We start from the raw sequence: 17,137 nt of genomic DNA, 5'->3' as shown, positions 1-17,137 counted from the left end.
GGTTCAGGCAATTCTCCTGCCTCAGCCTCCTGAGTAGCTGGGATTACAGGCACACGCCACCATGCCCAGTTAATTTTCTGTATTTTTAGTAGAGACGGGGTTTCCCCATGTTGACCAGGATGGTCTCGATCTCTTGACTTCGTGATCCACCCACCTTGGCCTCCCAAAGTGCTGGGATTACAGGTGTGAGCCACCTTCGTCCGGCCCTAGTCCGCTAACTTTTAAAGAGCCAACATAAACATTAAGTTATCTGAATATATATTATATGTAAAGGTCTCCATTTCACACGGTCTTGAAAATTTTATACAAGAGTGTATCTATTCCTTATTGTCTTGGAAATTATACACAAGTACATGTGTGTTAATGATGATTCTTTAAAAATCTATATTATAAAAAAAAAGCTTTCTGGGAACTTTTATGCAAAAACAATCATAACGTAATTATTTGGTTTAACTTTGGCAAACAAGCAATATTGTTTACTCATACAAAGTCATCATTGCAAGAAAATTCTACTTATATATTTTGTTTCTTCACATAAATACTGAAATAGGAATTATAATGTGGCTATTTTTCTATCACTGTTAGTTTAACAATCTTAATATCATCTTAAGATTTCAAGTTCGCATTTTGCAGTTGAAAGTTACCATTATTGTTGTATTAATTGTGAGGTAGTTATACTTCACGATAAAGAAATAAAAGTTACCAAGTGATTAGGCCAGCATGGTAAATGGTTAAATATGAAAATGCTTTTGTTTTCTCTTTCTGTTCATTTGAGTATAATTACTTGGAAATAATTACTATTATATTCAGTGCATTGTGTGGTCTAATGTTACTATTCATATGTCAGTTTCCAAAAGAGACATTTGTAAGCGTGAGTTTTGATACATTAGTCAGCTATAAATCATATTGTAGGGAGATATTATTATAGTATAGTAGTTCTCTTAGTATGGAGGAAATTGTACTATACTTGTCCAACCCATGATTTAAACCCAGGTATCTCTATGTCCATAGAACTCAAATTCTTTTTATTAATATATAATGTCTCTTTAGAGTACATCTTCCTCTTTAGAATAGAATTTTCTTGTAAAAGTTGTTCGCTGATTTTGTCTTGTTTTGTCATCAACTGATGCCCCTTTTTCATACAGTTGCATTTTATTTACTATAGATTCATTTCTTAGAAGATATCCTTCCTTTTGGCCTCTCATAGGATTATAGTTAACTTTAACCCTGTTTGCTTTTCTATTCTTTTGACATCTTTTCCTATTTCTGTCATATTCGATGACTGACAGAAAATGTCAATCATAGCAGTATAAAAAGCAAGATACATATTGATATATTTCTTACCTAAAATAGCATTATGTATTACACATAGAGAAATTTTATAATAATTGCCTGAATGTATATATACATCATCCATACCTCGTTTAATCTTCAAAGCAAATTGTCTTACAAAAATACCATTTAACATGCAAAGGTTTGAAGTTCTTTTGGAGGTACTATTCTACCCAGATGTTTTATATATATTATTTTTGTGTTTGCCACCTTCAAGGACAGTGTTAACATCCCCTTTTTCCAGATGAAAATACTGAGGTCCAGAGAAATTAAATACTTTTTCCAGGAGTAAAAAACTAAGGAGGTGAGGGATACATAGGATCCTTTGTAACTCCAAAGTCATTTCTACCACAAGATAAAAATGCCTAGGTATGATTACTCTTTGTGACCCTAATTAAACGAGAAAATCTTAGCAGCAGCATCTTTACAAAGATGCTTTGACTCATGCGTTTTCCCCAGAATAGCTCAAGAGCACCAAAGTCAGACAACAGCAAGTTACACAATGTCTACCATGGACAATGAGACATATGGCATTTTAGCCTAAATAGAATAAAATAAACGCGTTGGTTTCTAGCAGTAGATTACATGTAGTGAAGGAAAAGCACTCCATAAATCAGAAAAGAATTCAGGCCATATTGCATGAGAGTGATTGCAGACTGAGAACACATCTCATGGGAGGAGAGGCGGTTGATAAGGCGAGATTATTTTCAAAACTGACTTTTCCTATAAAAACTAATTCCCAGGACCAAAACTTCCATCCAAGAAATCTGACTTTGATTGTTTATCTGCAATATGACTTACTGAGCAAATATTATTAAAAGGTTATTCATACTTTAGATTGCTTTTCACTATCATAAGACTACATTGTCTGAACTTTACACACTTTGATTCAACAAAAGTTATGAATCAGGCTGGTTATGGCTTCAACTTTTACTGACGCTTCTGTAGAACTAATAAGAATTGGACTGGAAAAATTAAATGTCATAACTTTTTCCTTGAAGAGGTATGCATACGTGTTGTTAATTTTTAAAAAATACAATTATAACAATGATAGATTGCTTTTAATCAATGGCTGTAGGATAGTGACTAAACACACACTTAAAGCTAGCCTTTCTGCACAGGACCCACGTGACTGAGCACAGGTTGCTGAATCTTTCTGCATCTCAATTTTTCTGCCTGTTAAGTGGGTGTGAAAACAGCAGCTATCTCATAAGGGTATCTTGAGAATTGTTTGGCAGGTAAAGCATGAAGAAGATTAACTAGAGCATAGAAGTATCCCAAAAAGATGAGCTGTTATTCACAATTTTATTTAGTACCAGTGCCCAAACTTGAATCCAACTCTCTAATTCAAAAGCCCTGGCCTTCAGCAGCCCAATGCACTGCTTCTAGAGCAGAGGTTAAGTGTGTATTCATTACTAATACAAGTGTGTGTGTGTGTGTGTGTGTGCAACACATATATAAGCATATATGTATACATGTATGCATACAACAGTCCCAAATTTTATGAAGAAATTTGAGAAACATCAAAAGTTTCACACAGGGAAATATATTTTCTCTTAAACTCAGCATAATGTTTATTTGTAAGTAGATTCTATCATGCAAAAAAAAAATCATAAACCCACTTACTTCAATTTCTGCTAACTTCTCTTCTTTGTTATGGCAAAACTCCTCAAACATGTATTACACCCATTACATACATTTCTTCTCCTTCTATTACCTCTGTATCCACTCATTGAGTTTCTTTCTCAAATGCCCTCCCTGAACTGCTCTCATTAAGGTAAACAGTGACCTTCATATGGTTAAATCCCGTGCCCAATTCTTTCCTGTAATCTTGCTAGATATATGGGTGTTAGAGACAATCGCCTTTGAGAGAAATATTCCAGGGCTAAATTCTGAAACTCTTCTCCTTCCTACTTATGGCCTCTTCTTTGTTCATAGCATCCAGGACAATGGTTTTAATTTCATTCCACATACAGATTCTTTTCTGAATTTATTTCTCAACCCTCAAGCTATGCCTAAATTCCAGATTCCTAAAACCAAGTGTCTACTCAGGGAGTAGAAACTCATCCTCTTATTAGTACCGAAAAGGAAAAGTAAAATAATAATAATAATAAGCATTAGCTTGTTGGGATTCAGGGGTTCAGGGGAGCCCTCAGCTTCCCTGAGAGGATGTTTGTCCAGGTTCTTGGTCTATCACTCTCCCAAGAATGAGAGAGGAGACCACAGCTCAGTGCACTCATGAAATAAATACCAGACCCCAAAAGGGTTTCAGAAAAGTGATTTATTTAGGTAGAGATTGAAAAATGAGAAGGAGAGAGAAACAAACAGCTAGCTCTCACACTGAATGAGAGAAAGAAAAGCCGCTCTCACACTGAGTGAGGTTTCCCAGAGGGAGAAAACCAGAGAAGGAAAACTCCCCTCACACTGAGTGAGAGAATCCAGAAAGATGGAATCCAGGAGACGAATGACAGCTTCCACACAGAGTGAAAGGGAACCCCAGAGGGGGAATCCAAGAGGGGAAAGAGAGCTCCCACCATGTGGGTGGGAATTCCAGAGAGTTGGAAATCCTGGTGCGTCAAGGAGCAGGGGAATTTGTCCTGAGAGAAATTCCCACCTCCCCAAGTTCCTCTGGCCAATGAAAGGAGTTCCTTTAAACTTCCACTGGGGTGATTGACGCTTAGTTTCTTCCCAAGCCCTCGAAATTTACACATAAATCATTAAATCACCTGGGTGGAGAGAGATGGGAGGGGGGCTTGTCACTGGGAAGTTCTTGCCCTTAAAACTACGCCCCCTTGTGGACCCAGAAAGAGAACACATTCCCTCAGGCTCATGTTCTCTCATACCTTACATTATCATCCCCTGCCAGCTTCCACAGTGGCTTCCTACCTGGTGTCCTTCTCCCACTTTTAGGTACTGGGCAGACAGTAATAAATTCAATTGTCATAAGCCCTGCCCTCTTGAAACATGTGTTTCATTGATGTACAGGACTCACAGTCAGTCTGAAATTAGACAAAGTAATAAAATAGGAGGTAAAAGTCATCAAAGAGGAGAGTTTGAGAAAGCCATCTAGGTCTTCAAGTTCTGAATGTGTTTTAATACCTAGAACAATAAAAAGACTTCAATTTGTAGAATCACTTGCATTTTTCCAAGTGAGAAGTTAGAACACCTCTCTAGATATGTTGGTTTCTCTTGAATGCTAGTTTTTGAGATCATTATAAAATTATCTGTATTTTGACATTATACCTGTACCATTAACATTAATACATTGTGCCCATTTAAATAAGTATTGCTTTAAATCTAAGGCACTTTTCGAATTTAAGGAAAAGATGGTTAACTATATGTTCCTTTTTTTATTTTTCCTAATTAATCAACTCATTTAACAAACAGTGAAAGAAAAAAGTTATCAGATTATCACAAATTACAAGGGTTAAGAACTTACTTCTTTCCTTAACCCTTAAGGAAAAGCCTTCAGAAATTATGTTTGAGCAATATGAGTCATAGTTACTTTAATGAGTCATGCTTTCCTGCAATTAGGTGGAGAGGAAAAAGCAGAAAGAAAGGAGCCATTTAGAGGTCATTACATACCAACTTTTTATAATTTGGTACAGCCTTACACACAAACATCTGACCCTTACCTCCCTCAGAGTTCTTCTATCAGGAGAAATTATTTGTAATCAGAAGTAGCTCAGCCTGATTTACCAAAAAGGAAGAAATTACTATATATAAGAAACTCTTCAAAATCTCACTCCCTTCTACACAAGATGATGTGTTTTATATACTCCTACATATATGTTGTAATCCCTTTATATTTATGTAATTTTATGCAATCCCCATATATATGTATATATGTAATTATGTGTATATGTATACACACGCACACACACATACACTTTATTTTTTTTTTTTTTTTTGAGACAGAGTCTCACTCTGTCACCAGGCTAGAGTGCAGAGGTGCAATTTTGGCTCACTGCAACCTCCGCCTCTTGGTTCTAGCGATTCTCCTGCCTCAGCCTCCTGAGCAGCTAGGATTACAGGCTCCCACCACCACACCCGGACTAGCTAATTTTTGTATTTTTAGTAGAGATGGGTTTCATCATGTTGGCCAGAATGGTCTCGATCTCCTGACCTCATGATCCATCTGCCTCTGGCTCCCAAAGTGCTAGGATTCCAGGTGTGAGCCACTGTGCTCAGCCTACAATATATTTTTGAAGAGATTGCAGAGTTTATGCTGTCAATGTCCCACCATCAGCTTCTTCTAAATAGTCTCCAGCTATTCATAAGACTTTACTCATAGCTTGTGGACATGCATTTGTCATCGAAGGCAGAGTAAAACTTGATTCCTGGGGCCTATTTTCTTTGCCAGCATCACAGTCTTACAACACACTGTTATGAATATATTCTTCCTCAATTACACTTTTGTTTAGGTCCTGTAGACATTCTGGGTAATTATGCTAGAAGGAGCCAAAAAAGAAAAAGACTATTACAAGTATCATGTACAAAACATAATAGTAATTTCTACATGAGATAATGTGTTTTATAGACTCCTATTATAGATAGAGTGGGAATCAGCTTTACTCACAGCAATTTTGGATTGGCTTTTCATTTTTATTTGTTGGCCATTTGTAATAATAAAGCAACAGAATGTCTTCATGTATTTTATCATTCTATTTCTTAATTGAAACATATCTGCTATTTTATTTTTAAATAAGCCAGAATGAAGAGCATTGTAGTATTACTTTCTCAGTTATGTAAAAAGAAAGCACTTTAACCCCAGCAGACATAATATTCTTAGTACTGTGAATTAGTAATGATTTTAAAATATGTAAATCATATTGTATTTTATGGGTGGGTTATTTTGTTGTTGCCATTAGTACAGTAGTAAACTTCTTCAATTATTGTTCAACCCTTTGGAGATATTGAATATATGTACATATTCTTCTAGGCATGCATTTAGTTGCCAGTTGCAAAATATCACTGCTTTAAAAAGTAAGAAAACAGTCAAACGTGCTGAAAGAGAGAGGCGTCAGTACCTGGGGACACACGCACCTCCTGTGTACCTTTCCACACCTGTGTGCTGACTGCCATGTGTTGATCAAGAGTGTGACTCACATACAGAAAAGTAAACAGTCACAGTCAATATAGTAGTCTCTTCACAGCAGGAAAGGGTTAGATTCATGAACCCTTAGTGAAAGGTAATTACTGGTTTTAAAATAAGACTTTTTCATATAACAATGGTCACAACTGAACCTAACACAACTTAATGACCAGAAGAAACTCATCCCTTCTGGTTCTTAATGTGTTTCATTCCAGATAATATGAATACTAGAATGACTGTGGGTGGCTATGCTTGGTTTTCCTTCAAGATATTCAATGACTTTTAATTTCAAGACTTAGTGGACTTGGTCATTTTTTTAAGTATATGATCCATATGTGAGTAATCTGAATGCTTCAGAGACAGAAATGCACTTTAGAAAATGTTATTTTAGTTATTTGGCAGAGGGAAATCAGCATCAAATAATCCCTCGTCTCAGAATCACGGAGTCACTTATAACCTGTATGCCAATAAATAACAGAAACGAGTGGGTTAGTCCCTTTCAAATATTAGCCTTCATTTCTCTCTCCTACAACATGCAAGAGTCCAGCTTTATCGTTTAGGTTCATTTTCTTTTATGTTCCTTCTTGATTCTTTCTGTATATTGAGAAAGTTTTCAAATAAAAAGTCATATAGTCTACAATTAGTCACTGAAATTTTTAAGATAGGTGTACTAAACTCAGAAAACTGGTCAAATGCTGTATTGCAATTAAAGGCATCTGATTAACTTTTCTTACATTTGGTCATGTTTTTAATCTAGATTTTTTTAAAATCTGTGATTTAGAGACACGTACACAGGATACATTTTACAAAAATACTTAGCTATATTGGCATATTCTTCTCTCATCTGATTTTGAATGACAAGAACACTCTTTCCTTAGAGTGGGATATAAAACATTCGTTATGAAACTGTACTCCCCTGTAAGGCTTTCTGTCACCTCACTATGACAATGTGTGAGGCAGGACATTTCCATATGGTGGAGATGATTGTCAGCCTTCTTTCTATTCACAAACGTGTTCCCTTCTTAAGCCTCTCATACAGGTTCCTTCATCCTTAGCTCTAAGTACTCACTACTTCTCTATCTTGTATAGGGTGCTCTTCAAAGTGAAGTTAAAAACAACTGGGATCTGTTTCCTGCTACAACTAATTATTAGTCTCATGTTTGAACCTCTATCTTAATTATCCAGTTGTAATTCCTGTGAATTCTTTTGTCAAACTGTGTGATTTGAAGCTAAATTCAAACCAATGTGGTAATTTCTGATTTCAAAGTTTGCCATATTTGGTTTTATGAGACTAGATGTGCATCTAAAAATACTATGTGTAAACTTTTTGTTTTGGAAAAATTTTTGATTTACAAAAAAAAGTTGTAAAAATAATTCGCAATTTGAATTACCCTTCCCCCAGCTTTCTCTAATGTTTACATTTTATATAACGATATTGAAGTTATTGAAACAGGATATTAACATAAGCACAGTGTAATTAATTAAGCCACAGATATAATTTGTATTATACCAGTTTTTCTGCTAATCTTTTGGTTTCCTGCTTGATATGATTTGGATCTGTCCCCACCAAAACTCATGTAGAATTGTAATCCCCAGTGTTGGTGGTGGCGCCTGGTGGGAGATGATTGGATAGTGGAGGCTGTTTCTCATGAGTGGTTTAGCACTGTTCCCTTGTGCTATTCTCATGAGAGTGAGTTCTTGCAAGATCTGCTTGTTTAAAAGTGTGTAGCACCTCCCACCTCGCTCTCTCATTTTCCTGCTCTGGTTGTGTGATTTCCCTGCTGCCCCTTTGCCTTCTTCCATGATTGTAAGTTTCCTGAGGCCTCCCCAGAAGCTGAGCCCATGCCAGCATCATAATTCCCCTTCCTTTGGAACCATGAGTCAGTAAGACCTCTTTTCTATATAAATTACCCAGCCTCAGATTTTTCTTTATAGCAACGTGAGAGTGAACTAATACACTGCTCCTAGGAGCGAATGGCTACCGGGAACAGTTTTAAGCTTAGTCTCATTTTTGACATTTCTTTCTTTTCTATTTTCTTTCTTTTTGGGGGATGGGGGCGGTGGGGAGCTTTTCGTTACTTACAGCTACAAGATGCCTTAATCTAATCTTGCATTTTTTCCTATTCCAGCCCTAGAATCAACCACTTCTCCAAAAACTCTGATTCCTTTCATTGAAAACTGATATTTAAAACCAAGATCTGGATACTAGTTATACTCATTGCTACTGGGGTATCACTGTTTACATGCCCCCTTGAGAGTATAGAACAAAAAACATGTGTATATACAACCCATTTATCTGCACACATCTATGTTTAGTTTTGTACATGTGTATGTATATGTGTTGGTATGTATACATGTCTCCACATACCTTCTTACTTGCCTATTTCTGTTTCTATCTATACGTCTATCTACCATCTATCTTCATATTAATACCTCCAATCTAATCAGCAACATTGTTCTAACCCTCACCACTATTTGTTACTTCTTTTTCAGACAGTAAAAACTAAGACTATCAATATCTGAAATAAGTTTGCTTCTTTGTTTACCTCTACCATACATATAGTTTAAAACTTACTAAGCCATTGCCCTGTGAGAAACAACTTTCCCAAGAAGAGTCCATTGTTTGGATTATTTTTATTTTTATCTTTACTGTATTCCATCAAAACACTATTTTCCAAAGTTACTTAGGGCACATCCCCTCTCTCTACTGACCTTATTGTGTTTATGAGATTTATTTGTAATATAAATACATAAATTTGCTACAATCTGCATTTTCTTTTGGGTCTCTCATATATCTTTGTTGATTTTGTTAAACTTACATTTAATAAAATGTGCTTTCTGTGGTATACAATTTTATGATTTAAGTCATGTATCCAATGCCATATTTCCTTATAGAAGATTTCCATCATCCAAAAATTCCTCCACACTGCCTGCCTGTAATCAGCTACAGTCCTCAAACTCCAGACTCTGGCAAATACTGCACTGTTTGCCACTGCTATCATTTCACCTTCTCCAGAATGTCATATGAATAGAATCATAAACTATTAAACCTTTTTAAGATGGCTGCCTCCACTTGGTAGAACACATTTAGCCCTTATACTGTATTGTATTAATCAATAGTTCTGCCTTTTTATTGCAGAGTTGCTTTCTGTTGTATGGAGGTACCACAATTTGTTTATCCATTCACAGTTTGAATGGACAAACTGTAGGTTGTTTCCAGGTTTTAATAATTATAAACAAAGCTGCTATACACATTCAAGTTAAAGATTTTGAGAGAAGATATGTTTCCATTTCTTTTGGGTAAATATTTAGGAACAAGATTGCTTGGTCATATGGTAACAGTATGTTTATGTTTAGCTTTAGAAGAAACTGTTAAACTGTTTTCCCAAAGCAACAATGAAATTTTGCATTCTCACCAACAATATATTACAGTAGAATATCATTGTAGTTTTAGTTTGCCTTTCTTCATGGGTAATGATATTGATAATATCTTCATCTGCTCATCTACCAAACCTTCATTGTGGATGTGTTTGTTTAAAATGCTTACCTATTTTTATACCATATTCTTTGTTTATTTTTATTGTCCTATACCTATTCTAGACTAAAAGTTTCATGAAAATTTAACTTACAAACCTTTCCTTTCATTCTGTGGACTGTCTTTTCAGTCTTTTAACAGTGCTTTTCACCAAGCAAAAGTTTTCAGTTTTGACAAAGTCCAATTTATATTTTCATTATGGATCCTATTTTTGTTGTCTAAAAATTCTTTGACTACCCGAAGTCATGTAGACTTTTTCCTATACTTTTCTTCTAGAAGTTTTATAGACTTACATTTTTACTTAGGTCTATGACAAATTTTGAGTCAATTTTTGTGTAAGATATCAGGTATAGGTCAAGCTTAATTTTTTTATATAAATCTCCAACTTTTATAGTACCATTTCTTGGAGAAACTATTTTTCTCTACTGAATTGTTTTTACAACTTTGTCAAAAGTTACTTGTATGTATTTATGTGAGTCTAGTTTTTTAATTCTGTTTAATGAAGCTAGTCTTCTAGATTGTTTTGTTTTTACAACTTTGTCAGAAGTTACTTCTGTGTATTTATGGGAGTAGATTTTTTTATTCTGTTTAATTAAACTAGTCTTCTAGGTTGTTACTTAATAGCAGAGTTTCATTATTACTGTGACTTTATAATAATTCTTAAATCATTTAGCATTACTTCTACAATTTTGGAGTTTCTTTTCAAATTTGTTTCAGCTATTCTAGGTACTTTGCACCTCCACAAAAATTTTGGAATAAAATTGTCAAAAGAGAAAAAATTCTGCTAGAATATCGATTGGGATTTTGTTGAAATTGTAGGCCAATTTAAGGAGAATTGACATCCTAACAATATTAAATTTTCTAGCCCTAAAAATAATACATATGTTTATTTATGTAAGTCTTCTTTAATAACTGTCAGAGGTATTCTGTTTCTTCTATTCCAATATATATACTACTTCTTTTGATTGTCTTATTGCTTTGCCTAAGATTTTTCAGTATGGTATTGAAGTGATGAAAAATAACATTCTTGTTTTCCATATATATATATACACACAAACAAATTATTGCATTTTATATTCTGGGGTACATGTAAAGAACATGCAGGATTGTTGTATAGGTACATATATGGCAATGTGGTTTGCTGCCTCCATCCCCATCACCTATATCTGGCATGTCACCCCATGTTATCCCTCCCCAACTCCCTACCCCCCACTGTCCCTTCCCTAGTCCCCCCCAACAGACCTCAGTGTGTGATGCTCCCCTCCCTTTGTCCATGTGTTCTCATTGTTCAACACCTGCCTATCAGTGAGAACATGTGGTGCTTGAGGCTCTGTTCCTGTGTCAGTTTGCTGAGAATGATGGTTTCCAGGTTCATCCATGTCCCTGCAAAGGACACGAACTCTTCATTTTTTACAGCTTCATGGTATTCCATGGTATATATGTGCCACATTTTCCCTGTCCAGTCTATCATCAATGGGCATTTAGGTTGGTTCCAAGTCTTTGCTATTGTAAACAGTGCTGCAATGAACATTCATGTGCATGTGTCTTTATAATAGAACAGTTTATAATCCTTTGGATATATACCCAGTAATGAGATTGCTGGGTCAAATGGAATTTCTATTTCTAGGTCCTTGAGGAATCGGCAAACTGTCTTCCATAATGGTTGAACTAATTTACATTCCCACCACCAGTGTAAAAGTGATCCTATCTCTCCACATCCTCTTCAGCATCTATTGTCTCCACACTTTTTAATGATAGCCATTCTAACTGGCATGAGATGGTATCTCAATGTAGTTTTGATTTGCATTTCTCTAATGACCAGTAATGATGAACATTTTTTCATATGTTTGTTGGCCTCATATATGTATTCTTTTGAAAAATGTCTGTTCATATTCTTTGCCTGCTTTTGAATGGCTTTGTTTTTTTCTTGTAAATCTGTTTTAGTACTTTGTAGATTTTGGATATAAGTCCTTTGTCAGATGGGTAGTTTGCAAAAATTTTTTCTCATTCTGTTGGTTGCTGTTTCACTCTAATGATTGTTTCTTTTACTGTGAAGAAGCTCCGGAGCTTAATTAGATCCCATTTGTCTATTTTGGCTTTTGTTGCCAATGCTTTTGTTGTTTTAGCCATGAAGTCCTTGCCTATGCCTATGTCCTGAATGGTTTTGCCTGGGTTTTCTTCTAGAATTTTTATGGTGTTAGGTCTTCTGTTTAAGCCTTTAATCCATCTGGAGTTAATTTTAGTGTAAGGTGTCAGGAAGGGGTACAGTTTCTGCTTTCTGCACGTGGCTAGCCAGTTTTCCCAACATCATTTATTAAACAGGGAATCCTTTCCCCATTGCTTTTTTCATCAGGTTTGTCAAAGATCAGATGATTGCAGATGTGTGGCATTGCCTCCAAAGGCTCTGTTCTGTTCCATTGGTTCATATCTCTGTTTTGGTACCAGTACCATGCTGTTTTGATTACTGTTGCCTTGTAGTATAGTTTGAAGTCAGGTATTGTGATGCTCCTCTAGCTCTTTCAATTTTGATGATAGGGTGTCAATCGCAGTCTAGAGCAGACTGGGGCAGTGGAAGGGGAGGTGAAACATTCAATATTTCACCTTTAAGTAAATTTTAGATGTAGGGTTTTTGTAGATGTCTTTTACCAAATTGATGAACTTACTTTGTCTTTTAAGTTTGCTGAGTTTTTAACATGAATAGATGCTATACTGTCAAATGCTTTTTCTGCATAATGTTTTGATGACCATATAAGTTTTATTGCTTAAATTGTTAATATGGGAGAACTAAACTGATTGATTTTTTAATGTTAGGCTAGTCTTGCATTATTGGGATGAACGCAACTAAGTTTTACTACATTCTCCTTTTTATGTATTACTACATTGAGTTTTCTTAAACTATGTTCGGCATATTTAGATTTATGTTCATAAGGGTTACTATTCTACAATATTCTTTTGTTGGAATGTTGATTTGGGTATGGTATCAGTATAAACTAGCTTCATAAAATGAGTCAGAAGGTGTTCTCTTCTATTTTCTAGAGGTAATTTGGTAGAATTCGTATTATTTCTACCTTAAATGGTTAGCGGAAACCCCCAGTAAAACCATGAAGGCTGGAGTTTTTCTTGCTGAAAAGTTTCTAAATACGAATTCAATTTCTTGGGAGTGAACCGAGATCTTACCACTGTATTCTCTCTGGGGGGGAAGAAAGGGAAGAAAAGAAAAGCCAGATTACCAAAAAAAGATGTAAATGTGACTTTATTATTTCATTTGGAAACAAATACCTTATGATTCATGTAAACGTGAAAAGCACAAGAAGAGCACTTGGTGGTCGATTTTCTTGACAGCTATTAAAATATTTAACAATAATTTGTAGACTAGATCATAAATGATTTTTTCATAACTTTTTATGTCAGAGGTTTTTTTTATTTGCCAAATTCAATACATTAAATACATATTAATTTTTGAATGACTAAAAAATACTCCCATCTGTATTTATCTTTCATATAGAAGTTTAGTCTAGCAATCAAGAACCTTTTAAATCAGACAAATTTGGATTTCCATTTAGGCTCCATACTTTACTAGTCATATGACCCAACAAAAGTAATTAATCTATCTGCTAGTGCTGTGGCTCAAGCCTGTAATTCCAACTTTTGGGAGACCCTGATGAGTGGATCATTTGAGATCAGTTTGAGACCAGCCTGACCAACATGGCGAATTCCCATTTGTAATAAAAATTCAGAAAAATTAGCTGGGTATGGGGCACATTCCTGTAGTCCCAGTGACTCCGGAGAATGAGTCAGGAGAATTGCTTTAACTTGGGAGGCAAAGGCTGCAGTGAGCTGAGATTGTGCCACTGCACTCCAGCCTGGGTAACAGAGGGAGACTCGATCTCAAAAACAAAAAAGTTGGGGGTTAGGGGAGGAATAGCAAGGGGTTGGGGGATTGGGGAGAAATAACATTGGGAGAAATATCTAATGTAGATGACAAGGGGATGGATGCAGCAAACCAACATGGCATGATGGCATGTGTATACCTATGTAACAATCCTGCATGATCTGCACATGTACCCCAGAACGTAAAGTATAATAAAAAAATAAAAGAAAGAAAGAAAGAAAGAAAAAGAAAAAAAAATTAGTCTGTCTACATCTGTTTCTTCAACTTTAGCAATAGGACCAATCCCATTTGTTTGTATATTTGATTGCTTAATGCCTGAGAGTTAAATATGCTGTCTGAGTTCATTTCGTGCTGCTACTACACAATATTTAAAACTATATAATTTATAAAGAACAAGAATTTATTTTCTTACAGTTCTGGAGGCTGGAAAGTCCAAGATCAAGGTGCTCTCACTTTGGTCCAGTTTCTGCTTCCACAATGGTGCCTTAAACTTGTGTCCTCTCTAAAGGAAAAATGCTGTGCTCTCAAGTAACAGAAAGCGGAGGAACTCCTTTCATCAAGCCCTTTTATAAAAGTACATAATCTCATTCTTGTGGGCAGAGCTGTCGTGGCCTAATTAACTCCCAGAGGCTCCACCTTCTGATCCTATCAACTTGGTCGTTAGGTTATATTACAGATATTGGAAAGGACACCAAATTCCAACCATAGGGTAAGGTAATATAAGTTATTTAGCACTACTCTTGATATATATTGAAAAGTCAATGTGTTGACTATGACTTTTGAACACTTATTCATGGTATTGAACTACTTCTTTTCTTCCCTTCACTACTTTTTTACATTTATTCAGCTTTCATTTGGTTGGAATTACTCTCAAATATTATGTTTGAAAAGGTTGTACAGGTGACATTTTTCTTTTTGTCTTTCCTTTAGATTATAATTTGCTGGTTTTAAAGCTTTTCAGTTTGAAACCCTTCCCGCTAGATTCTAGAAAGGCTGATTAAATGCCTTCTCACATTTAATTTTGCAGAAGAGAATGCTGATGCCAGTTTGGTTATTTCTTTTGTAAATAAGTCTAAATATTATATTTGTAAGTAGGTCTAAGTATTATGTTTCAAATGTTAATCTTGATTTTTTTTTTTCACTAATATTCTCCAATGCAAGGTAATCACTTTTCCTTTAAGGATGTGATCCTTTCAATACTGAAATTTATTTGTGTTTTATTTATTCATGTTTTTTTCTTTCATTGCTATCTTCCAGATGTATAAAAACCTTTTGATGAGAATAGCGGGTGCTTGATGAGGAGTGGACAAATTTGTGGCATAAGAGTTTAGGATTGATGGACACATAGATACATGGCTTTCAACATAAATGTATTAGTTCCCTGTTGCTACTGTAACAAATTAGCACAAACTTAGTGGCTAGAAATAACACAGATTTCTTCTCTTACAGTTCTAGAGGTCATAAATTTTGAAATCAATTTCACCGAGCTAAAGTTAAGGTATCAACAGAGATGATTCCTTCTGGAGACTCTAGAGCAGAAACAGCTTCCTCGCCTTTTCTAGCTTCTAGACATTACCTACATTCCTTGAGTCATGCTTCCTTCTTTCATTTTCAAATCTGGTAACACAGAATTGTGCTTTCGTTATCATGCTGCCTTCTTCTGCAGTCAAAACTTCCTGCTCCTACCTTTTATGAAAAGACATTCGGAAGGGTATTTATGGCACACCAGATAATCCAGGATAATCTCAAGAGTCTTAATTAGTCATATCTGCAAATTCCCTTTTTTCATATAAGGCAACATCAGCAGGGTTCAGGGATTGGAGATAGGATATCTTGAGGCTTGAATAACTAGTCATTTGATATGATCTCTTTTAAGTTTAGCTGTCTTCTATTGAAGTAATCTTCGATGACATCTTCCTAGAAAATTGTTTTTGAAAATAGTAAAAGCACATTAGTTGAAGATACACTTATATCATAATTGTAAGAGGCTGTATGGGTGAAATCAGTTCTCCTCTATCTCTTTTTTAGCTGCAGACATCTATCTACCTAATTGTAAACATTTTATGGCAACTAATTAATCATAAATTTGGTCAAGCAACAAATATCTTGGAAATTGGCTGTGATAGCACACCAGGAATTACAAAAATGATCGTGGATGTCCTTGACTCATGGGACTGATTTTCATTTAGCACAATTTCTCCTATACAAGTAGAGTGAAGCAATCAATTGTCACAGAATCATAGAATTTTTAATTTTTGATAGAGTTCTGGATTCTTCAAAAGCAGCCACTGTACAATGAGACCATGTTTATGCTATGTGGTTTATAGGTACCTGGATTTTATAGCTTACCCTGAGCTTTGCAATTCAACTGTATATGTTTCAAAAGGTTTAGAACTATATTAATATGTATATCTTTGGTTAATAGATGAGATATTTTGAAATATTGTTATACACTGCAAACAATTGACCAGTTATAAGCCCGACCAAAGTGCTAGGCCTTGAACTTTGAGAAATAGAAATTACTGCACAAACCATGACTCCCAACTATGGGGAGGCATGAAATTTTGTTGTCTCCCCAAGACAAAGTATTTCATTGATAAGACGTGCCGCAAGAAAGTATATACACACCAAATAAAGTGGTACAAGAAACTAGGGAAAGAATTTAAGTTTTTGGCCACAATGCTTTGGCATAAAATTTGAAAGAAATAATATTACTAAGGCTATTTTAATATCACTGACTGTACTAGTACTAATGAACTATCCATCAGTCCATTAAATTTTATATTGATTAGATAACATATTCATATTTTCTTTACAAGCATAACACAGCTATAAGCTGAAATAAGCTTTAAGATTTCAAATAGCTTCACAAAATTTCTATTCCAGTGACTGTCTTTCTAAAGAATTCTTTTCCTGAGGCTAGAAGAACACAGGAAATAAAGATTAACAATCAACTTACTCGTTTGAAGCTCTATGTTTTCATATCATTTGGCTAATTAGTTTAAGGAACATCCAGCCAGCACATGCATACTGTCCCCTCCTTTTTTAGCAATTTTTTAAAACTTCTATTATAAGTTCAAGGATATAAGTGCAGGATTTGTTACATAGGTAAACTTGTGTCATGGAAGTTTGTTGTACCTAGTAGTTATTTCTCCTGATCATCTTTCTTCCCTGCAAACTCCACCTTCTGAAACGCCCCAGCGTGTACTGTTCCCCTCTAAGTGTTCATGTGTTCTTATTATTTAGCCTCCACTTATAAGTGAGAACATGCGATATTTGGTTT

At 35.2% G+C, this 17,137-nt stretch overlaps 1 protein-coding gene across 1 annotated transcript in view; it reads left to right on the top strand.

The window, feature by feature from the left end:
* Positions 1-17,137, top strand: part of ANXA10 (annexin A10) — a 98,823-nt gene that overhangs the window by 781 nt on the left and 80,905 nt on the right. The window lies entirely within an intron of this gene.

This window comes from Cebus imitator, unplaced genomic scaffold (assembly GCF_001604975.1).
Source record: "Cebus imitator isolate Cc_AM_T3 unplaced genomic scaffold, Cebus_imitator-1.0 Scaffold378, whole genome shotgun sequence".
Taxonomy (NCBI): Eukaryota; Metazoa; Chordata; class Mammalia; order Primates; family Cebidae; genus Cebus; species Cebus imitator.
Note: the sequence above shows the minus strand (reverse complement) of the source record. Positions and strands in the feature narration are given on the sequence as shown.